This window comes from Neofelis nebulosa, chromosome 10, assembly GCF_028018385.1.
Source record: "Neofelis nebulosa isolate mNeoNeb1 chromosome 10, mNeoNeb1.pri, whole genome shotgun sequence".
In the NCBI taxonomy this organism is placed as follows: domain Eukaryota; kingdom Metazoa; phylum Chordata; class Mammalia; order Carnivora; family Felidae; genus Neofelis; species Neofelis nebulosa.
The window spans coordinates 39,384,315-39,409,000 of NC_080791.1; the positions used below are offsets into that span (position 1 = coordinate 39,384,315).

Here is a 24,686-nt window from a genome sequence, read left to right on the forward strand (position 1 = left end):
ATTCCCATCCTTATTCTTACCTCTCTCTCCACAATACTCTCCCAGATGCGTCCTTGGTACTGGCAGGGTCTCTTCCTGTAGAGACGGTTTAGATGGGGTGGACAGCACTTCAGTGATTCTTTGCAATTCCGTCGTCAAGCTCATTCTAACGCTACCTCCCATAGCTTCTTCTGTGGCAAAAAAGGAGAGCAAAATGGTGGTGCTGGTGGTGAGGTACAGGAAGGGAAAGAAAAAGCAATTTGGTCATTTCTAGAAATGCGATTATAGAAAATACAGGCGGCCAAAATCCACACTCCTAGCTTAAGGAATACTATCTTTCTCTAGAAAACTTCCACTCCGACGGCAAAAAAAAAGATTCGAAGCAGGAACATTATTCCAGAGAATGCATGTAATGAGGGGCCACATAGCCCCAGAGGCAGTATTTGGGATTAGATATTGGAGGCTCAGGTTTCAGCTGTGGCTTTGCCATCAACTCGCTGTGTGACCTCAGGTAAATTACCCTTTCTGGGCCTCAGTTTGCTCAACTGTAAACTAGAGATAATAGTACCCATCTGGCAGTGCAGGAAGATTAAATGAGAGAATGTATATAAAGTGCCTAGAACAGGGCCTGGCACTGTGAACAGCCGCGTTATGGGTTCTAACCCCATTATTAATGGAGGATGAGGCCCGCTTTGAGGACCTCACTGCTGATGAAACTGAGGATGTGCTCTGGAATGTGTTCTTGGGGTCCAGCACAGAAGGTCTGCTTATGAACAGCCCTTGCTGGACAAACGTTTGAATTCAGTCATAAGGCGTCGACAGAATCTGGGGAAGCTCCCGGTTTTGGTGCTCGTGAAAAGTGTGCGCTTTGTGAAGAGTTCCCTGCTAGTTCTTTGGGTGTCTGCTTCATTCGCATTTGTGTTCTGGGGAATCTCAAAATCCAAAAAAGAAGGTGTGGATGTGGCACGAATTACCGTGCTGCCCTTAAGTTGAAACCATTCTTGTGGTTTCTGACTTTGGCGGGGAAAGGGAAGATCCAGGGGTCTGCAGGAGCTTGGACCTGGGGTTCCAGCCAGAGAACACGAGCACAAAAGGTATGGGAATTAAATTTCTGAGGCCTAGGGAGTCAGGGAGAGGGATTATTGCCTGTACCTGGCCTTGCACCTGATGCAAAGTTGGTACTTGATATTTGTGCCTGAAAGAATGAATGAGAATAAGTCCTATGCTGGTGGGGGTGGGGGACACTCAGAAATCAGTACAGCTGAGTTGTGCTATCAATTTTATCACTTTCTAACTACTATATTTAATTATCTATAGGGCATGATCAACCAACTTTGGCAAAATATATATATATATATATATATATATATATATATATATATATATATTTAAAGTTTTTATTGATTTATTTTAAGAGAGTGAGAACAAGCTAGGGAGGGGCAGAGAAAGAGGGAGGGAGGGAGGGAGGGAGAGAGAGAGAGAGAGAGAAAGAGAGAGAGAGAGAATCCCAAGCAGCCTCTGCACTGTCAGCGCAGAGTCTGATGCGGGACTCAAACTCATGAACCTTGAGATCATGACCTGAGCTGAAACCAAGAGTTGGACGCTCAACTGACTGAGCCGCCCAGGTCCCCCAACAATTTATATTTTATTGATAATGATGGGTATAATGTATTAAACACTACTTATAAGTCTGACACTGCACTAGGCACTTTATAAATATTCTTTTTTTAAACAATTTTTTAGGCTTATTTATTTATTTTGAGAGAGAGAGAGAGCACGCGCAGGCACACACAAGTGGGGGAGGGTCAGAGAAGGACAGAATTCCAAGCAGGCTCCGCACTGTTGGCATGGAGCCCAACACGGGGCTCGAACCCATGAACTGTTAGATCATGATTTGAGTTGAAACCAAGAGTCAGATACTCAAATGACTAAGCCACCCAGGCGACCCTACAAATATTCTTAAATTTAATACCACAAGCCTGTGTCAAGTCAGACTTCTCTGGTTACTTGCCCTTTAGCCATACCTACCTCTTGCTTGGGAAAATGGTTCTGAGACTCCATTCCAGTGTGGGTTACCTGCACCTGCACTTCTCTGGGGACACCAACTGGGCGTCCAACAATTCAACTCAGTTCTATCACCATCTGCCTGGATATAGTATTGGATCTCACAGGTTAAGTGTTCAGTCTCATATGACTACCCTTCACCATGAGCCCCCCCCTCACCATGAGTCCCCCCCTCCCACTCACCCCCCCCCCAACTTCAGATGCCAGTTACATGGCCAGGTTACCTGTGCTTCTGACCAACTGGCTATAAATCAGTGATTCCTAGGACTCTCTTCTTGGGTTTGGTGGATTTGCCAGATTGGCTAACAGAACTCAGAGAAACATTTTATTTACTGTATTACCACTTTATTATGAAAGGATATAACTCCGGAAAAGCCAGGTGGGAGAGATGCATAGAGCAAGGTGTGTGAGCAGAGTGCAGAACTCCCGTGTCCTCCCCAGGCACACCATTCTCCCGGTGTCTCCCGATGTCCACATGTTCATCAACCCTGAAAGTCTCTGAACCCTGTACTCTTGGGTTTTTATGGAGGCTTCATTACATAGGCATGGCTGATTAAATTATTGGCCATTGCGATTGATGCCACCTTCAGCCTGTCTCCCCTCCCCTGAGGTCAGGGTGGGGGGCAGGGAGGTGGGGACTGGGAGGGGGGTGAGGAGTGAAAGTTCTAACCCTTTAATCAAAATCAGGCCCCATTGGCAACCATGGAACAACCATGGCAAGATAGGCTCCATTGGCCAGCCCCCATCCTGAGGTGTTTTCCAAAAGTTGCCTCATTAACATAACAAAGAGTGATAAACTCTCAACACAGGAAATTCCAAGGGTTTTGAGTTGTGTGCCAGAAATGGGGACAAAGACCAAATATGTATTTCTTATAATAAATCACAGTATCACATTAGGTAACTAAACCCTGACTTTTTTCCCCCTGAGCTGCAATGTGCCCAGCTCCAATATATGAATTCTGTTTGGTCTAAGCCAATAATATTCCCCAATTTCCCAGCTCCCTTGCTATGAATTGCCATATTTCCCAGTTCTGGCTAATAGGATCTAAAGAAAAATCCAGAACGAAGACTACTGCGAAGGCTTCTATTTTCCTGTTAAAAGGAAAGATATAGGTACCTTGATATAAATGTGATATCTGAAGCCACAACAGCCATTTTATAAACATGAGGCAATAAGGATGAAATGCCAAAAGAATCTTGGAGATGTTATTGAGGTGCTGAAACTACACAGTCACAACTTCCAGAGCTCTTGCTAGGTGAGAGAAACTATTCCTTTTTTTTTTTTTAAACCACTGAGTCCGATTTCTTCACTTGCAACCAAATGATGAAATACATGATATAGATACTATCATTTTCAGTTTGGGATGAGAAGATAGATTAAAGTAACTAGCTCAAGGTCACACAGCTCATAAATTGTGGTATGAAATTCACCTCTAGTTCTATCCAAATTTAAAGCCTGTCTTCTCAACCACTATCTTGTGTTGAAATTGTCAGCGTGGTTGATAGAAAGTATGTTTTTCAACAGCTAGGATCTCTAAAAAATAGAGTAACACAAGAAAAGAGAAGAAAAGAGGAAAAAGCAGGCTTCCCAGAACCTTTGCTGGGAAAGCCCAGGTCTTTCTGAATCTGGGCTGCTGATATCCAGTAAGAGGCCAGAATGACCCTGCAGACTCATTTGTTCTCGTATCTGGGAGTTTTTCCCGCAGCTGAAGGAGACAGTTGCCCACATGGGATGAACTCAGAGAAGGAGAAGCTGGGATTGAGGTTTTGGTGTGCAAGGTCTGCTGGGTTGGCTGCCTAGAGTAGCCCTGGGAAACTAGCCCAGGGACTGGACTGAGACCCAGCCTTAATGCTGACTTAGTGGGCATTGGACAGCCAGCTACACCCTCTGCACAGAGTCGGGGAGCATGGCAACTCAACACGGATGTGACAAGAACCAGAGACAGCCTCTTGTTTGCAGCATGCTTATATGATATATAAACAGAAAGAAGGGAGGATCTGCCTGAAAACCATACCTGAGAACGTGCAGGCAGTGACAACGGGGTGTGGACCTGACTCGGGGGGTATGGGAGACAGCTGGGTCCTGCAGTCCCACTTTTTTGCCAGGAAATGAGGGCAAGGATACTTTCAACACCACCTATGTCTAGACATGGGAGAACAAAGATGAGTACAACGTGCCAGACTCTGAATTAGGTACTTTATGCATATTATTTCACTTAATCCTCCATATAATACAATGAGGTAATTATTAATATCGAGTTGTTAATTTAAAAAAATTATAGCTCAGACGAGTTAAAATTTGCAAGCTGCACAGCTAGAAAATGGTGACGTTGGAACTCAAGCCTAGGTCAGTGTTTCCAAAGCCCATGGCATGTGACTCTGACTCTCAGGAAGCTCAGGGTGAAAGGAATCAGTCGTAGTTTCTTCCTACACAGCAGAAAGAAGGCAATAATGACTCATGGTTCTTTGTGTCCGAGCCCTGCACGGACAGTCTAGAATTAACTGTGCTTGGCAGCTGTCACCACCCTCGATGGCGGGTTAAGAACGCGAGCCCTGAAAATGTAGGTCAGGGGGAGGCACTGCCTTTTTCTGAGAGCATAGGGCTCTGATTCAGATGGTCAAGTACAGACACATTCTCCCTCTGTGTTTCTTCAGTGTCCAGGAGCTGTGACCCAGACCCGCGTCCCAGGACAGACTGGAGGTGGAGGCAGAAATGAGTGCTCACGTACACCTCCTCTAAGGATGAGAGCAGGGGTTGATGGGAAGTAGGCCACAGAACAGACCCCCAACTGGACACAACTGAGGTAGGGGTAGTCCCTGAGTGATTTTTTATGCTTTGTTGATCAGATTCTTTATGGCTCTGGGGTCATTAAACAAATTCTCCATTCTATGTCACCGAGTCCCTGGGTGGGCTTGGACCCGAGACCACACGGCCAAAGCACCTAAGATAGACCACGTGTCCTTCCCAGGCAGGCCCTGGGATGCCCACCTTTCCTGAGCAATGTCTATGGCAGTTCATTTCTCACCACAAGGGCTTGGCTGTGTTGCCCTCACTTTTCCTTCACCACATCCCTGCCTTGCAGGCCTTCCTTCCAGTCCATTTGGAGCCACTCTGTTCACTGCCCTAAACTCCACACCAGCTCTCCTACTGCTCCCACACCCTCTCCTGCCTTACAGGCAGATCTGTTCTTCTCTGCCCCTCACTGCCCACCTCTAACCTAATGCCTCCTCAGAGTCCCTCCCAGATCAGAGCTGATCTTTCACAGTGCCCCTCGTTCTTTCTCACCCCACCCCATTCTGAAGTGGACCCCCTTCCACCCTCCATCTTTCCCCATGACTGTTCCTGCTCCCAGAGTTCTAGAGCTATGGAGGGGCAGCTTCAGGTAGTCTGGGAGAGAATGACGAAAGAGATTGGAAGGGATCAGGCAAAACAGACCTCTGGACACATCTTTTCAGGGATCATTGTTGCCCACGATGGTTAGATCCCAACATACTATTAGATATGGGCTATAAGAGGGGTTGAACCACTCAAACATGTTTTTTGTGTATAGACAAGTATGCACTTTTTTTTTTTAATGTTTATTTTCAGAGAGAGAGGGAGAGCAAGTGGGGCAGGGGCAGAGAGAGAGGGAGACAGGATCAGAGGTGGGCTCTGAGCTGATAACAGAGAGCCCATGCAGGGCTTGAACTCATGAACTACGAGATCGTGACCTGAGCCAAAGCTGGTTGTTTAACCAACAGAGCCACCTAGGTGCCCCAAGTATGTACTTTCTTAAGCACTTTTTCACAGCACCTTCTAAAATATTTATATACTACTTAAAAAATTAAAACTCAACTTACAGCAATAAAAAAAGCAGAAAGGGCAACACAGTATATTTCTAGAGGCTTATTTTATATCATACCGCTATTAAAATATCCAGATGCACAATTATAGGACCAAAATCTTCACAGTGTATATTGAAGAAAATGGCTCCCAGCTGCACCATTTCACACTCTTTGCACAAAATTCAGGATCCCGAAGCCCTGACATCAGGTCTTTTATGCAACATTTGCACTTAGTGTGAGCCACTCTGACCGTGCCGGTTAGAAGTAGCATTATTACAGTTTTTTAAAAAAAAATTATGATTAAGATAAACCTTATACTTATAAGGCAAGGTTCAAAGTAGTGCAAATTGAGTCAAGTAAAAAAACTCATTTCTTAAACTCCGCTGCCCCACCGACCAGTCTTACTTTCTAGAGGCAAGTGCTTTTAACCATTTCTAACTTTATTTTTTGTTTGGCTTTTACCATAATTGTCAAGGAGTCTTACGTTCTTTGCCTGCCGTCAAAGATGGCGACTTTCTGTCACTTGCACTCTCCCTCCACAGTGTCCCATGACCTGCTCCCCAAGGGCAGGAAACCTTGCCTGTCAGCACTGTAGACATGCTCAGCATCGTCTCTCAAGACCCAGGGCAATGTGTAGTGTGTGGAGGGTGTGTGGTAAGTCACTGTAGAGTGAACTACACAATATACTCAAATTTCAGTTCAGTAAACTTGAGATGGTCCCTGCAGGAGGAACAGTCAGAGCTGATGCAACATCTTCCACTTTTTCCTTATCAGTTGCAGACTACCATTTTTGCAAAGTTCAGCTGTTTGAATTCTTTTGTGTGCCTATAATTATATCTCATGTTTTGTCTACAGATTGACTCTAAAAAATAAAACATCACCACCTGTATGATAGTTATATATTTTTCACTTACTGTAGAACCAAATACAGTGAAATCCTATGTCACTAATCCTGCTCGGTTCAAAGAATATTCGAGCCCATGGAGCAATTAAATTCTCTCATGTTCCAGCCTTGCTCAAAACCATGCCATTTTAGTTTGCTCTCTGTCTTTGCACTGGGATTTTTCTCACATTTGCTTGTTTGCTTTCCTTGGAGTTTCTAATTGTTTCCTTGTTTCTTGTTGAGAGAAATAAATGCCTTTTTAATTCCTGGATGTTTCTAGGTTTTTAATACTATCTGATGAGCGAAATCTTTTTTTTTTTTTTCTTGGAGATATTCATCTTAAGTCCTTTGACTTCAGTTTCTAATTTGGGCCAATTGTTTTATAAACTCCCTGTACAATTGTCATCTGATTCGCCTTTTCGTTGTTTCCATGGAATAAATCTTTCTGTTATTGTAGACAATCCTCCAATCCACATTCTTCTTAAATTCTTCTTTTTTTAGCTTCATTTTTCAATTTCCGAATAAATTCCCAAGTCATTATTTTCTCAGCAAGACTATGGGAGATAAACTCTTTGACCTCTTGTAGTTCTGAAATGAATTTGGTCCCCATGGTGACTGCGCAGGAAATGGCTTCAAGGGACCCTCACATGTAGATCTGCTGGAGGGCAAGATGCCTAGGAGACTGACTTTGGGAGACTAACCTCGGATTCATCCTGTCTCGCAGTGAACGTTCTGGAACAGGCTGGAGTTGTAATCAGTTACTTGCTCCTATTGGGCTGGCAGAGTGTGGATAGGGATTCAATACAAAAATACACCGGGGGCAGCTGGGTGGATCAGTTGGTTATGCGTCTGACTCTCAGTTTCGGCTCAGGTTCTCATAGTTCATGAGTTCAAACCCCATAATAGGCTCTGTCCTTCAGATTTTCTGTCTCCCTCTCTCTCTCTTTCTCTCTCAAAAATAAATAAATAAACATTAAACGCACACACATGCACACACACCCCAAACAGCTTCTTGAATGGAATGCTTACCTGAGCCAGGTAGGACAGCAGCGGCTGTGAGCCTTCAGGGAGATGTGAAAGCCAGAGGTTTTGCACTCTGACTGGGTGTGCTGCTGCTCTGTGCTCTGTATGGCTGTAATTGTATCTTCTAACTACACGGAAGGATCCGGATGTCTGCCTGTGTCTCTTGCCTCTCTCCATCCATCCTTTGGGACAGCCAAGCCAGTGGGCATAGTGTCATTTTCTCAATATTTCCCAGGTACTGCTAGATCATATTGTAATTTCCAATATCAATGCTACAATGTCGGCAGTCAATCTAATTTTTGTCCCTTTGTAGTTGACCAACTTTATGTGTGCTTTACTTTTTTTTAGTGGTGGCTTTTAAGAGTATCTATTCTTAGTGAAATTTTATACTGATGTATTTGTGTACATATCTTTTTTCATTCTTCTTCTAGCTTTGGGGGAACACGTTTCATTCTGAAGGTGTGAAGTTTTGGGGGGGACTCTGGAAAATTTATATATTTTTTTATTTCTCAATTATGTCCTCTTTCATGTACTGGATTCAGTTTTTCTGGGATGGATGTTAGACACCTGGATGCCTGGTTTGATGTTTTGTGTCTTTTCTCTCATGTTTTGTATCCTTTTTCTTTCATTCCATGTCTTTTTTATGTTTGTTTGTTTGTTTGTTTGTTTAGAAAGAGAGAGAAGGGGCGGGGGGGGGGGGAGAGAGAAAGAATCCCAAGCAGACTCTGCACCGTCAGTGCACAGCCAGACATGGGAATCAAACTCACGAACTTTGAGATCATGACCTGAGCCGAAATCAAGAGTCAGATGCCCAACAAATGAGCCACCCAGGTGTCCCTGTTGTTCCATGTTCTTGACAGTTTCCTTAATTTTATCATTGAGCCCCTACTTTTAAATTTTTATTGCAGAAATCACATTTTTAATTTCCAATCAATTATTTTCTCAATGTCCTCTGTATTAGCAGCCTATTCATGTTCCATTGATGTAATAGCTTCTCAAATATCTGATCATATTAATAAAAACTTTTACATTTTCCCTCTTTTCTTGAGTATTCTGTTTCCTCTAAAGTCCGATTTTTTCTTTTTTAGAATTTGTTTTGAACGAGTTTCTTGTTTTGTTTTCTCATCTACTCCGCTTTTAACCTATTGATTTTTTTTTTTTTTTCATAAAGCTTACGATCCTGGGTTTCCTTTTGTATTTAGGAAAGATCGGGTCAGTTAACAGAGATGCTGGCAGAGGCTTCCTCTGCCATTTCTCCAGTGCATATGTTCCCAAGTGAAAAGGGTTGTCTGTGAGCTCTGTGTACTTGTGTAGAGTACATTGAGTGAATTACTATGTTTGTTGGAAGCAGACAGGCAGGGTCGCCCCTCACCCCCATCTCCATCTTTGCAGATAAATGAAGAGAAATTTACCCTGAGGTGGGCAGCAGACTCCCACCCGAGAGCCCTGGCCTCCCCATGCAGACTCTTCCTTGTAGAGCAGGTCTCAGGTTTCACGCTGGTGGAAAATGCTGCTACCTACCCATTGTTCTGTGTGCTGAGGAGCTGCTAGTAGAAACAGAAAACTGGTGTTGAGTAACCAACTCAGCTATTCAGTAGGTTAACTGTAAGACATACCCCTTCTGGTCAGTTATATCCTACCGAGGAGAAGGCAGTAGGGGATGGACTTTGGGGATTCATGTGTGTGCACATGTAAAAAGAGAGAGAGAGAGGAGGTAGAGAGGTAGGGTGGGTACCGGTAGGTGAATGATTTACTGGTATTGATTATGTATCTGTCTCTTGACTAAACCATAAACATTTAAAGGCAGAGATGTCTTTAGTGTTCGGAAGTAGGCTGAAGAGAGAGATTAGGCTGCAGAGATGTAATATTAGGAACTGAAGAGGTAGATGAGGCCACGGAGAAAGAGTCCGAGAGAAGAGGGCAAGGACAGAGCCTTGGCCTGTTCAGTCAGCAGATCTATACCAAGTACATTATTAGAAGGCCAAAAATACACTCTGGAGTAGACAGCCCAGCTCTGCCATTTACCAGTGGTATAGCCTAGGACAAGCATCTTGAACTCTCTGTGCCTTAGTTTCCTTATCTATAAAATATAATATTAACACTGAGAATTGTTTTTCTCTTGTGTCATTTGTTATTTTCCTTATTTTTTTTTAACATGAAATTTATTGTCAAATTGGTTTCCATACAACACCCAGTGCTCATCCCAACAGGTGCCCTCCTCAATGCCCATCACCCACTTTCCCCTCCCTCCCACCCCCCATCAACCCTCAGTTTATTCTCAGTTTTTAAGAGTCTCTTATGGTTTGCCTCCTTCCCTCTCTGTAACTTTTTTTCCCCCTTCCCCTCCCCCATGGTCTTCTGTTAAGTTTCTCCAACACTGAGAATTTTAAAAGTGAATAGATGTGGGGTGCCTGGGTGGCTCAGTTGGTTAAGCGTCCAGCTTTGGCTCAGGTCATGAGCTTGCGGTTCAGGGGTTCAAGCCCCACATTGGACTCTGTGCTGACAGCTCAGAGCCTGGAGCCTGCTTCAGATTCTGTGTCCCCCTTTCTCTCTGCCCTTCCCCCACTCAGTCTCTGTCTGTGTCTCTCTCAAAAACAAATAAACATTAAAAAAAATTAAGTTAATAGATGTGAAGAATTTAGAGTACACATGACACACTCAGAGTGCAATGTGTGTTAGTTGTTATTATATGAGAGTTAGCTGTTCCTGTTTTACTTGCTGCCAGAAGGGCTGGGCACAGAGCTAGAAGCTGTTAATACAATGATGAGTTCCATACACCCTTCCTCTTAACAAGGAATCCAGTGGTGGAGACAGCAAGTAACGGCCTATTACTATATCCTGATCTGTGGTACAGTGGAGACAGATGCCTGCAGAGGAGAGTGTACTTCCGGGGTATCAGGAACCACTTCCTGCTGGGCGTGGAATCCCCTCCCTATTTTCTCCTGCCTGTGCTTTTGCCTTGGCCCACCCACACGAGTCTCTCTGGATTTCTCTGGAATCCCTGAGGCCTAAAGAAGTTGGACATCCAGGTTTCTTACCAGCCCTCCAGACTGTAAGATCCTTTTGCCAGGGCTTGGTAACCCAAGGCTTTGCCTTCCGAGCTCTCAAGCTGCCCTTCGACTGACCAACCTCGGAATTCAGTCTTGCTCAGGATGTAGCCACTCCCTTCCCTGCCCTGGTTTCGTTTTCTTTTATCCAAACTAACCATTTGTATCTTCCATTGAAATGAAGGCTTCTGGCTGGGCCCATCCTTGTGGAAACTTAGAGGAGATTAACAGGCACCATTGCCATATTTTGGTTCTCATTTTCTGATTTGATTAAAAACTCACATTTCTGCTCTTTACCTTGCTGGTGCAAAGGAGGGTGGGTGAATTCAATAGTTTGTTAGCAGCTTACATATAACATATATGTCTGATTTGTAGGCATTGCTCTATGGTTGTGTCAACATCCTGTTTGCTGGTTTGGAGTAAAAAACATACATGAATTTGTATAGAGGCTAATGATAGATGAAAATGGCTGACTCTTAATGTTCCCCTGTTAGCTCATGGAACAGGACAGGGTGCCATCTTTGAGTGGTCCTGATACCACTCTTCCCAGGGCTAAGTCTGTGTGCCCCAAAATGACAAACTCCCCAAGGCAGAGAGGAGTCAGTGGGCAGTCTTAGAGGCTGTGACCCCAGCCTGGGCAGTGGGCTAGAACGAGAGAATTATTGTGTCTGTGCCTTTTACTTTGCCCCTATTTTTCAAAGCAGGTGTATTGAGGTACAATTTACATACAATAAAATTCATCAATTTTATGTGCAGTTCTGTGCATTTTGACACATACAGTCATGCAGCCGTCAGTATAATGGAGATATAGAACAGCGGTGTCACCGCCCCCCTTGAATTCTCTGGTGCCACTTTGTGGCCCTCCCCTCTTCCCACCCTCTCACCTCTGATCTGTTTTCTGCCCTTATGGTTTTGCACTTTCCAGCATGTCGTATTATGTAGCCTTTGAATCTGGCTGTTTTCTCTCAGGCCAGTACATTTGAGGTTCATCCATGTTGGTGTCTGTCACTAATTTTTACGATCATTCCTCAAGGTAGGAGTTATCTTAATTTTATAGATGAGGTTCTTGAGGCCAGAAAGGAGTCATGGTGTTGCAGGGAAGGAAAGACTTTCCCTCTACTGTCCTCGTCTAGGTCTGGGAGAAAAGGAATATACAATTATTCATTTTCAGTATTATGTGCAGAGGGATGTCATACACAGAAAAGTGAATGCCCCCAGACGTGGTGAGATTTCAGAATTGACATGCCATCTGAATAAGGGAAGTGGGAGGTGAGTGAGTGGTTTTTAGGGAAGATGAATGGGCCACCGAGCAAAATAGGTGGGGGAGATATGACGGTTTGTGACAAAGTTGGCCTGGATGTGGCATCTACTTCTAATCTCCTTTCCTGTGAAAGGGGTCCATCTCCTCTGGTTGATGGAACCCCAGGGGAGGGGATTTATAACAGTTGAGTTCCTGTTGGAGGCTCTGTCTTTAGGCAGATAAGGGTGTACAGAGAAAAGTATCTCTCTGCACGTATTATTTTTCAAGTGCCTTGAGCTCAAAATAATCACTATACCAAGTGGCACGTCCTGAGCTTCCTCAGTGCACTAAAGCTCCCCCCCTCCCCCGCTCATGGGGCTGGACCTGAGTCCAGATCTGTGTGCTGTCAGAGCCCACGCTCCCTCTGCTATCCCCCTGACAGAGGCAGTCCTGGCCAGGGAGGCTCTCTAAGAGAGGGGAAGATGTGAGGAGGAGCTGCATGGTGAAGACCGTGCATCTGAGGGAAGAGACAGCCCCTTCTGTCACCTCCTTCCCTCCATGAACCTGTCTGGGTATCAGCATGTTTGAATTCCATGTGCACCTCAGAGCTAGGAATGTTCCTGTAACAGCATGTGGAGAATCTCTCTCCCTGTGCCTTAGAGGAGATCTTCCATGGATGTGTCTGTATGTCCTACTTATTTTTATACTGAGGAAACTTATCTTCTGGAAGAAGGCTTTCCGGGGAAAGACTTGGGTAGATCATGGTGGACAGAGCAGAGTCACTGAGCTAGGAAAAGAACAGAGGCATGTATTACCAGGTACTGTGCTTCCCTTCCTTTTAAATTTTTTTTATGTTTATTTGTTTTTGAGACAGCACGAGCGAGGGATGGGCATAGAGAGAGAGGGAGACACAGAATCTGAAGCAGGCTCCAGGCTCTGATCTGTCAGCACAGAACCTGATGTGGGGCTTGAACCCACGAATCATGAGATCATGACTTGAGCCGAAGTCGGATGCTCAAACGACTGAGCCACCCAGGCGCCCCCATTCCCTTCCTTTTTAACAAGTGCTTGGTTTTTTTTTAATTGATATAGAACAGATTCCATCTTTGTATTCATTATCTATTATTGCATAACAAATTACCCCAAAACTTAGTAGCTTAAAATTATAAATATTTATGATCTCACAGTTTCTGTGGCCAAGGAATCCAGGCACAGTGTAGATGGGTGGTTCTGATTCAGGGTCTTTTCCAAGGCTGCAATCAAGATAACAGCAAGGCTTACCAGAGAAGGATCTGCTTCAAGTTTATTGGCTGTTGCCAGGCCCCGGGGTCCTTATTGGCTGTGTGTCGGAAGCTAAGTTCCTTGCCATGTTGCCCTCTCCTTAGGGTAAGTTCACAGCAGACCAGCCAGCCTCTCCCAGAGTGAGAGCAAGAGAAAGACAGAGTATCCTGAAAGCCACAGTTTCTCATAACCCAACCTCAGAAGTGATAAACTGTCACTTGTGCTGTACCTGTTTGTGGGAAGTTGGTCATTAGGTCTGGCCCACACACCAGGGGAGGGCACTGCACAAGGGTGTGAATACCAGGAATTGAGGACCCTTCTAAAGGCAGCCTGCCACAAGTAATAATGTTAGTACAGTTTAATGCACTTTAAATCTTAAGGATTTAAGTCAATGAGTTTTGACAACTTAATACACCATGTAACCATCACTCAAAATAAGACAGACCATTTCCATCATCTTAGAAAGTGTCTGATGACCCTTTTTAGTGAATTCACCCCACTCCTGCCATCCCCCCCCCCCCACACACACACATCCTGACAACCGCTTTCTTATTTCCATCACCATGGATTCATTTTTCTGCTGGTGGACTTCGTCATTCAGTCATTCAGTCTGATTTTTAATTCCTGGTCTTTCCTCCTTGCTTAGTTGCATGGAAATAAACAAAGACCACCCACATGAGGACAGGTAAAGGCTATTTATTCAGGACTTGCTCTAACGGTAGAGTCAGCCCCCATCACTTGCATTTGGGCAGAGACTCAAAGGCAGCGAGGGAGTGAAAAAGCTTTATAGTGAGGAAAAAAGGGCAAGCGTCAGGTGTGTGCCTATTGGAGGCAGTTTGCATGGGGAAGCAGGAGGTGGGATAACCAGAGCTGAGCGTCCTGCGTAATTGGTGAGGGGAACATAGCTGGCCATGTCTGGGTGATCCTGAGTCGGAAGTGAGGGCAAAACTTAGCGAAGCCATCAGTTACTGATCAAATCTGATCGGGACCTATTGCTACAGAGGTTGTGATTTGATTTCATTGACTGGTTGCTAGCTGATGGTTTGGCTTCCCAGGCTTATTGCCACGGTTTGTGGGTCAGAGTCACTGCTCTGAGGGCATCTCTGGGGCAGCTGCCCAACAGAATGAAAACAGGCCGTCCTCAGCTTCTTCTTGAGCGCCTCGTCTTTTCTCTCCCAAGGTGCTCTGTACTCTACCTCCCCACCCACACCTCAGTGCTGGCCGTCCTCCCCCTCAGCAACTGGTGTTTGTCCATCCAGACCCCTGGTAACAGAGTTGGTTTTACCCTGCAACCCTGGCCTTACGTCTCAGGCTGACATGACTCTCCCCACCCCCCACACACCCCTTTTTCTCTACAGAACCTTCAGTCCCCATCTAGCTTTGAGCAGAAAAAAGGCTAGCTGCGTATGCTATTTTATAGGATTCTCAAATTATTTCCGAAAAATTTCACTTCCACAAAAAGATTTTAAACTCAAAATCAAAGTCCCGATCTATTTCCAGGAGGGACTAGCCTACAGTTGTGTGTACAGTAGACAGTTGTATTTTTCTGTGAAATGAGGTTATCTCTCAAATACATGGGCATGCAAATGATACCCTGTTTCAAAGGAGATGTTTGAAATGCTGCATACAGAGTGCCCAGAATGATCTGGGACACAGCAAGTACCCTGTAAGTGGTGGCTATTGTTGGATCAGCTGAAACCCAGGCATTATGTCGTCCAGACCAATATTTCTTCTAGATTTTAGCAAGTGCCCAAGTGACAGAGCTACTCAGAACTCTTCCAAATTTTGACGTAGATGTGCTGAGTGATTGGCTTCACTGATTGGCTACTAATTGCAATCTCTGCTCAGGAAATGAACATTTTGACCAGTGAATTTTGCAAGGCCAATTACCATGGGAATGTTATGTCAACATGACCTCCAAGAAAATGATAGTACCTGAGTCCTTCAGAGTACTAATGGTGTGACAGTCAGGACTCCATCAGCTGTATCAGCATGCCTGTGGACCTCCTTCCAGGCCAATGCCTAACTTACTGAAAGACCTGACTGGCTGGGGTTGACCCCTCTCCACCCTTCATGCCCCCTGGCTCTTCTAAGAGGGCTGTGGGGACCTGCAGTTCTGGACAGTGTGCCACATGGCCTGTTCTGTGACTCAGCAGGAGAGACGCATGCTTGGTGTTTTGTCATCACAGGAAACAACAACTCTCAGATGTTGCAGTGCGGTCAGTGCAGAGAGAATGCAGAATTTCCCAAATCCTACCTCCTTTGGTCTCTTCTGGTATGAAGAATGGACAGTTGTCAGATTGCAAGGGACAGGGTGATATTAGCTAGAGGGCATAGAGATCCAGGAGAAGAAAGATCATCCGAGGGCTCAGAGTCAATCTAAGTGGCTTTGAGCCCTCCCCTGATAGAATATCTTCTATTGTGCTGGGAGAGGTTGCAGATGAAATTTTGGAATGTTTCTTGGGGCATCGGGGAGAGTGGGTGGAAGAGAAGTTTAAGACAAGGGAGGCCAGTGTTAGCCCTTATATTTGGGGCATGGTGACATCAGCTGCTCTAACAGATAAGCGCTGCAGTCTCAGTGGCTTAATACTGACTGTGTTACCTCTCCCTATGGCTCAGTCTGCTGTGAGTGGCATGGCTTAGCAGCCTTCCACACCAGCACTTGGGGAGCCAGTCTCTATCCAGCTCATGATTCACTCTCCTCATGGGGGGCAGAGTTTTTCCTGTTCAACTGGTAGATGGGGACAGAAACTATAGGAGAGGTAGTAGACCTGCTTCTTATCAGAGTCTGCCCAGAAATGACACACAGCACTTCTGGCCATATTTCCTTGGCTGGAGCTCAGTCACACAGCCACACCTGACAGCAAGAGAGCTGGGGAATGTGGTCTAACTGTGTCCCCAGAGGAAAGGGAAGCGGACTTGATAGGACAAAGCAGCAAACCAAAACGTAAAGTTAACTGAAGTAAAGACTCCAGAATACCGCCAGACCAAGCCATACTCCTCCTGAACTACTGGTTTTATTTATTTCCGATGAAATTCTGAACCTTTTCGTGGATTCTTTTTCTGTCTTCACTTTAGCTACTCCAAAGCTCAGCTACACAACTGTACAGTGTGTGCTTCTACGTATAATCTTTTTCTTCTGGCCTTCTATTTATTTTTTTGTAATAAATCTACATTTATTTCCCCCTTTCTTGGGTTTCTTTATTTATTTTGGAAAGATGGATTTGCATATGAAGCAGATGCTTTTGGGCTCCCACTTTCGGGGTAAGCTCACCCCAAGGTTCAAAGTCTGGTTGTTTGTTCAGGCTCTTACAGATTTGTTCTGGGATCTTTGGGGATCTAATTTCATAAAATGATAGAAAAGGATTTTGCAGTTCTGTGTGGTTCGGAGGAGAAAGGGGCAACAATGGATGAGAGAGCTGTGTGCCCTGGTGTAAGGACGACAGTCAGAAATGATACCCATGGAGGGAGTGGTGTAGTCTGACCCCAGCCTCGATAGAAGCCTCTGTGGAAATACGCAGGGCCCCAGTCTGCTGGGATGGGCTCAGGACAACTTTGTAAAAAGGTGCAACCATTTAGGACAAGGACCTAAATCCTTTCCATGGCCACAAACCACAGCATTGGCCATAGAAATGCAGGGAGTGTACCAGTGGCCAGTACTCTCAGGGTGTCACTGGCCACAGAGACAATAAGATGCGGCTCAAGAGTGAGAACATGGTCCTCCTTCCTGTTGGGCAAACCTCTCAGAAAGCGCTCTTAGGTTTATTGTTGTCTGGTCTGGTTTTGGAAGTTGCCCATAATCAGGTAGGGAGAGGCTGCCGTTGTAGATAGGAGATTAATGCTGGTGTGCACATAACCTCCTCATGCTATCAAGCTGATGAGATGCGTGGGACATTCCACTTTCATTCACTGTTGTAAGTTACTTCAAATCTCTTCGAAATGAGATGAAGCTTGTTACAAGTTGCATGTCTCTCCCAAACGATAGGAAGTCCTAGCCCCTCCCCCCAGTAAATGTGACTTCTATGATATAATTAAAGGGTTTGTAAAAAGAAGAAGAAAGACTGCCCAGACAAGCTCCTTCCCAAATTAGAAATGAGTACCTGTGTTTCATTCCTCTGGAGTCTGGCATGAAATCTCTGCGCCCAGTTTGCTTGCTGCATTTCAAATACTAGAGTGAGCATTAGGCATTCAGGAACACAATAGGGAAAGCAAGATACTTCCATTAGACCAGCTGCTGAGAAAAAGGGTGTCTCTCACTCCTTCCTGTACCGCCACCACTTGGTCCCTGACATGGAATAGTTGCTTAATAATGGCATGATTAATTTATCTGTTATGCCTCTTCTACTAGGATCCAAGTTCGTTGAAAGTGGGCACCATATTGTATTTTCTTTGCAGTTAGCTCTGGCGGTTATTGTTTTTATATCTCCAGTATGCTTTCATTTCTCCCTTCTTAAGGGGGTGTCTTTTTCTTTGGGGATCTCTTCCTCACTCTGTGTGGTCCTGGTAGGCTTTACTCATGATTTCCCCCATTCACAGGGGTAGGCATGTGACCCACCCAGGGCAAACCATAATTCGATACTCCTTCAAAGCCCTGGATTAGCCCAAAGATGAACATATGATTCAAGGTCAGCCATCAGAGTGCTTCATTAAATTCTCTGGATTGGAAGGGAAAGGGTAGCCATTTTTTCTTGGATTCTGAGCTGAAAGAACATTGATTTTCGGCTGCAGCAGCCTAATTCCCTGATACCAACCTATCTGAAGGAAAAAGAGTGAGAACAAGACAGAAGGAGAATTGAACAGTGATATGTAGGGTAAGGAGGCTTGTGTCCTCTACTCCAGTTTCTGAGTAAGTCCTTAGCTCTTACACCTCACCCCTCTATTCTATCACTTCCCCATGACTACTGCAAGCTTTGTAATTCAGTAAGTCCTATTTTTTTTTTGTTAAGTTAGTTTGAGTTGAATTACATGCTGAAGTACCCGTGTTTGCACATGTACAATGCCCACTGCAAATATTAATGGCAAGTGTTTATACATGCTTAATATGTACCTGCCATTATTGAAATGCTTTATGTATATTAATTCATTCAAAAATAATGCCATTTAAGTTGTGTTATGGCCACTACTCTTTTAGGGATTAGAAAACAGAGGTATAGAGAGTCCAGAGAACTAGTAAATAACAAAGCTAGGATCTAAAACCAGGAAGGCTGGCTCCAGAATATGTGTTCTTAACAGCTATTCTATTTTGCTTCTTAAATATCAGGTAGTTACTGATTTTTCCACAGAGTGAATGAGTGGCAGAAAAGGAAAAATAGGAAAACCATATTGGTTTCATGGCTGTTAAGGGGGGGAACTAATGCTATATGCCACACGTGAGGTCAGAGGAACCCTCCTGCACTAAGACTAGAAGGACCAAATGTCCATCAGTAGGAACTGAATACCCTAGTACCCAGCCTGTGTTCTGTAAATACCATTTCTGTAAATGACACCATACGGATGCAATCAGCAAAATCAAGACTGTGAGAAACTCTACAGGATGAGCAGTTTGTTCTCTTCAACAAATAATTGCAAGTGGAGGGAAAAAGGAGGTGGGAGGGTATTGCTGAGTCAAGGACACTTGTAAGATATAAAATTAAATAACCACGAACGGGTCTTAGTTGGAATCTGACTCAAGCATGCCAAATTAACAAAAAGATGATTCATTGGCAGAATACTTACTGTTATTAAGGAATTATGATGAATATTTAGGCGTGATAAATATATTAGTTATTTTTTAGAGTCCTTATGTTTTAGAGATACATACTGAAATATTTGTGAATGAAATGATATGTCGTCTGGCATTTTCTTCAAAATTATTCATGGAATGAGAAAGAAGTATGTGGGAATATAAATGAAACAAGATCAGCCATGAATTGAAAATTGTTGAAGCTGGGGAGTGGGTACGTGGATCCGTAATACTATTCTCTCTACTTCTATCTATATGTTTGTTTTCTGTAGTAAACAATTAAAAAATATATTCCCACATCAGTCAGGACTGGCTTGGGAAAAGGGCACAACAGAGGCTGCATACTGGTGGAATGGACATCAGTATGGCCTATTACAAGGGGTTGTAGACCTGGGGCAAGAGCCAGGGCAACATGGAAACTGGGACTTAGCGTGGAAACTTGCATCCATGGATGATTGTCTAATCCTTCGCTTCTGTGCTTACACATTTTCTCCCATGCACCTACTTAACAATCCACCCCTTATTCCAGGCACTACCTTCCGAGGCTATGTATCTAAGCACCTTCTTCCCCACTCACAAGTGCCCCATTTACTACCGACTTTGCTTCTTCCTCTTCCTTTATGCTTGAGCATGAAGATGAGGCGGTGGGTAGGCCTGTATCTGCTCAATGACTGGGCCAGGATGAATAAGTGAGGTTGATTGTATTAAATGGCATGGAGTTCCTAGAAGTGAGGAAACTTCTTTCTGGCACACAGGGACTTCTATGTCTATATACCTATATCTTCACAAATCCTAATCCAGCCCTTTGCATCCAGGTAGTGTTTTAGGTACCGTACTTTTTAATCTGATTTACAGAGTGAAACAAGTCTGTGATTAATCCAGAGAGCTGATATTTTCTAATTTGACTTCATGACATTTCTGGTCACCTCACTTTTTTCCATGGAGTGAGGGGTGATCTCCTCTTCCTCTCTGATGCATATAGACCATCTTCATAAATCCTCATACAAAAAGTACTAGAATTCCAGGGCAATTTAATGTTCAGAGGGATGTATCTGCAAACCAATCTGGAGATGAGAGTGGGTCAACGAAGTTAATTGTCTTTTAATCCCATAGCTTGTTTTCTTTAAGTCATATACACAGTCAAAACCATTGTTTCCAGAACTTTTTAATGGTACAGACCAGTGGGGTAAAAAAAAAAAAAAAAAAAAATCCCATACAATTACAGCGTATTTATTTTTACCAATTGCCCAGTTCAGATCTGTCTTCCCACTCTCATCCCCTTCCCCATCACTGTAAAGCCTCATGAGAATAGATACAAAGAATGGATCCGCCTTATGACAGCTTACCATTTAGAAATATTATATACATAGGGACGCCTGGGTGGCTCAGTCGCTTGAGTGTCTGACTCTTCATTTCAGCTCAGGTCATGATCCCAGGGTTGTGGGATTGATCCACATGTTGGGCTCTGTGCTGAGTGTAGAGCCTGCTTAAGATTCTCTCTCTCTGTCCCTCTGCCCCCCTCTCCTGGAATGCTCTCTGAAATGAAAAAAAAATGTTTGTAAAGGAAAGGAAAAGTCAGAATTAACTCTTTTTAAGCATCTTAAATGTATATGGTATGGCTGTGTTTATCATCATTTACATGCATTATGTCATTTAATCATATAAGGGTTTATAGATGATTAAATGAGATCATATATGTTAAGTGCTTCTCAGAGAAGCTGAAACATAGAAAGTACCAAACATTGTAGTGCTCTAAAACACATAAATAAGAATAGCTTTTATTATTAGCTATGAAGTAGTTATTTCTCTCATTTTATAGATAAGAAAGCAGAGGCCCAGAGCCATTTAGTATCTTTCCTAAGATCACACAACTAATAAGTAGTAGAGCTGGGGTTTTGACTGGGGTTTCCATGAGTATAAAGCTATGTCGGTCAGAGTTCAACCAGAGTAACAGAACCAATAAGAGATACATAGTAAGAGTTACTGCAAGGAATTAGCTTAAACAACTGTGAGGACTGCATAAGCAAGTTAGAAATGTGGAGGGTAGGTCATCAGAAAAGGCAGGCTGGCATTCTCAGGCATGAGCTGATACTGGAGTCCACAGGCAGAATTACTTTTTTAAGAGAGCTTCAGCTCTGCTCTTAAGGCCTTTCAAATGATTGAACCAGGCCCACCTATTATCTGTGATAATCAACTGATTATGGACATTAATCACATCTCCAAAATACCATCACAGCAATACCTTGATTTGTGTTTGAGTAAGTAGGGGCTGTAGACTAGCCAAGTCAACCCTACAAAAGACCATCACAGTGGTCTTTCCATTTTTACTTCTAAATAGAAATTTAGAGCAAGAAGTTGCCTTCCACCTTATCAGCTCCAACTTGTGCATTTTAGAGAAGATAAAAATGAGACGTAGGGCTGTGCGATGACTTAGTCAAACTCACACACTTACCAAAGTCCAGGCCTTCTGGCTTCAGGGCTCTTTCCACAGGAACACCTGAGCTCATCCAACAAGTATTTGCTGGGTGGCCAACCTGCACCCTATGAAGAATGAGTTGTGACAGAACATCATGGATGCTATAATAGATGTGTGTGCAGCACACAGTAGAGTCATAGAGTAAGAAGATAAGTTCTACCTTGCAGAGGAGCGTGGTCAAGGAGGGACTCATAAAGGAGGTAGAGCAGAGATTTGGAAAACATGCTACTGTTGGCCAGGCAGTCAGCAAGAGAGAAGACATCATGGGTTGAGAAAATAGTGGGAGCAAAGGCCTGAGGTCATGTTCACTTGAGGTGAGAAGAGAAAGACTAACTGAAGTTCTGCCTTCAAGGAAAGCACAGACCTTTTCACATTATATGCAGTAAAACTTGCTGAGGTCTATCTGTGGGTGCTCCTCTGGACACTTGTGGTCCCTGAGTTTGAGAATCGTTGCCTGACAGTAACCCATAAAAAAAAAAAAGAGGTAAACAGGTATCTCATTTTTCTTTTATTTTTTATTTTTATTTCATTTTTTTAACGTTTATTTATTTTTGAGACAGAGACCGAGCATGAACGGGGGAGGGGCAGAGAGAGAGGGAGACACAGAATCGGAAGCAGGCTCCAGGCTCTGAGCCATCAGCCCAGAGCCCGACATGGGGCTCAAACTCACGGACCAAGAGATCGTGACCTGAGCTGAAGTCGGATGCTCAACCGACTGAGCCACCCAGGCGCCCCAGGTATCTCATTTTTAAATGTAGAGGAAGATGGGCAACTCTGGCAGGAACACAGCTAGAGCCATCAAGTCTGGAGTGAAAATCACAATAAGAAAGAGCCAAATCTCCTTCACAATAAGACAGGACAGGGGTGTGTCCCGGGGATTTCATGCTGCCTCTGCTCCTGTCTGCGCCTCTGGCTGGAGTGATGTGAGGATCACTGTTCTGTTTCCACAAGGACACTTTCACCTGGTGGAAGGAAATCCTTGGTGACGGGTTGCAGGGACATTTGCCACCTTCTTACGTCAAGGGGCCACGAGAGCAGTCCTATTACCGCTCACACACGCAGTGAACACTTCTTTGAAGCAACCAAACACCTTGAGGAAGTTGTAGCTAACTTGAATACTGCTTCTCCACAGAAGACTTCAAGGGCAGAAGGACCTGAGCTCTCAGAATGCTGAGGTATGTGTTCTCAGAAGCAGGACAGAGGGCAAGTGGAGCTCCCATAGGCTCAGTGTAGCATGGAAGAGTCCAGCATGTGAGTCCGTTGTAAACTAGCCGTGGGGCCTCTCTAGGCTGCACAGAAAATTAGAAAGACAAAACCCTTCCCTCAGTGTTGTTGTTAGGTAATTCAAGGGTGAACATCCAACATAGTGCCTGGAAAATGTTTGCGGAATTTAAAGTCATGGGAAATCCATACTTCCTGCCGTCCATTAGATCCCCACAGTTACATATAGTTAGATACATATTAAGGCATCGTTCAAAAGGGGACTAAAACTTGTCGAAAGTCCTCCCTGAACTCACCCATCCTCCAAGTTAGTTTCCTCAGCTGGGCAATCCATAGCATCTGTGTATGTCCCATCATAATACTGATCAGACTTTCTTATAAGTGCTGGTTAATAGATTCCCCTAATGGACTGTAAGCTATGGGAGAGCAGGACCATATCCATCTTGTTCTCCACTGTATTCTCAGAGGTAATTATCAACCTAATATATGGCAGGTGCTGGACATGTGCCAAATGAATAAATGAGTGTAGGAAGGAGTGGGGAGTCCCAGGTGCTTTGCCTTAGTCTTCTGGACCTCTGGCCTGGCTATGAGCATAGTGAGATTTGGGAAGAGGGTCCAAAGGAGCCAGGATCTAGTGATGGAAGACCCAGACCTAGCTTGGTCCAAAGGTCACCTAGAAGACCTAGCCAAGTCCCTGACAAGGAGAGGGTAAGGAGGGATCACTGGATCAGAACTTCGCAGGAGGATATTACAAGTGTGGTAGGATACCATAAGGCAGGGCCTAGGATAGCTGGAGCTCACAGGTTTGCCACCTCAGCCAGAAGCAGCCCCAAGCATTTATCCCAGGATGCCAAGTAAATATTCTCATGCATCATATACAATGGAGAAAAATAAGTTGGGAGCACTGTGTTGGATGAATAAGGACATGGTCACTGGTCTAGGGCATGACAAGCTCTTACTTGGGAAGAGCTGGGCATTTGGAACCTACAAGGACACTTCAAAGGCAGGGCTAACTGAAGACTGAGCTGCCTGGGAAAAATAATCAGAATAGGCCCACGGGATCTGTCTGTGGTGCTGAATCAGCTCCCAGCCAGGTTGACCCTTTTCTCTTACTTGACCCTCATTTGCTACTTTGATCTTTTCCTTTCCTTGTGGTCTTGGGATGATGATCTTGACCTCATCTCATTAGGCCACTACAGTCAATCATGGGAAACTCATATACGACCCAGCCCACAGCATGTACTACACCTGAGGGGATGTCTCCCCTCAACCATGCAGGAATCTGCCCCTTCCCAATTCTCCTCCTCTGGGCTGTATCTTCTGCCACATCCATGGTTTAAAACGTGGTAGCTGAAGGCTCCAGATACAAATGAGATTGCTGAATTTGAGGAGGGAAGTACATTTGAGCATGGTTTCACGTGTCTCTCAGAGCACCAGCCTGAGCTGTAACGGAGAGAAGACCAGTCCCATAGGGAGTCTGTTGGTATTAATTAGGGTAGGCTAGGTTATGCTGTGATAACAAACAATCCCCAAATCTTCTTGACTACCCACAGTACAAGTTCTTGCTCCTGAAAAGTCAGCTACAGGATCATGTGGCTCACCAGAGCAAATGTCTTCCATTTGTTGTCTTATCATTCTAGGCTGCTTTGATCATATGGCACCTCCATATAACAACTTGCTTCTATGCCTTGGAAGTTGTAACAGGGAAAGAAGGAGAGCTGATGAGTTGGCCACCAAGAATTAAATGCTTTGGTGCAAAAGTGACACCAATCCCTTTTCTCATTACTGGTCATAACTAGCCAATATAAACAACCATGTCCAACTCTAAGGGAAGCACAGTCCTCTGTTTGCCTAGAAGTAGAGGAGAACTAGATGTTGGTGATCATTTGTGTTGTCTATCACACTGCCTGGAATGGGGTCTTAGT

At 44.3% G+C, this 24,686-nt stretch overlaps 1 long non-coding RNA gene across 3 annotated transcripts in view; it reads left to right on the top strand.

Moving 5' to 3' along the window:
* LOC131487135 (uncharacterized) overlaps positions 1 to 24,686 on the top strand; it is a 94,895-nt gene that overhangs the window by 49,581 nt on the left and 20,628 nt on the right. For all 3 annotated transcript variants that reach the window (XR_009249625.1, XR_009249626.1, XR_009249624.1), the window contains exon 2: positions 4,699 to 4,847. This is a non-coding gene — a long non-coding RNA (uncharacterized LOC131487135). The remainder of the gene's footprint in view (positions 1 to 4,698; positions 4,848 to 24,686) is intronic.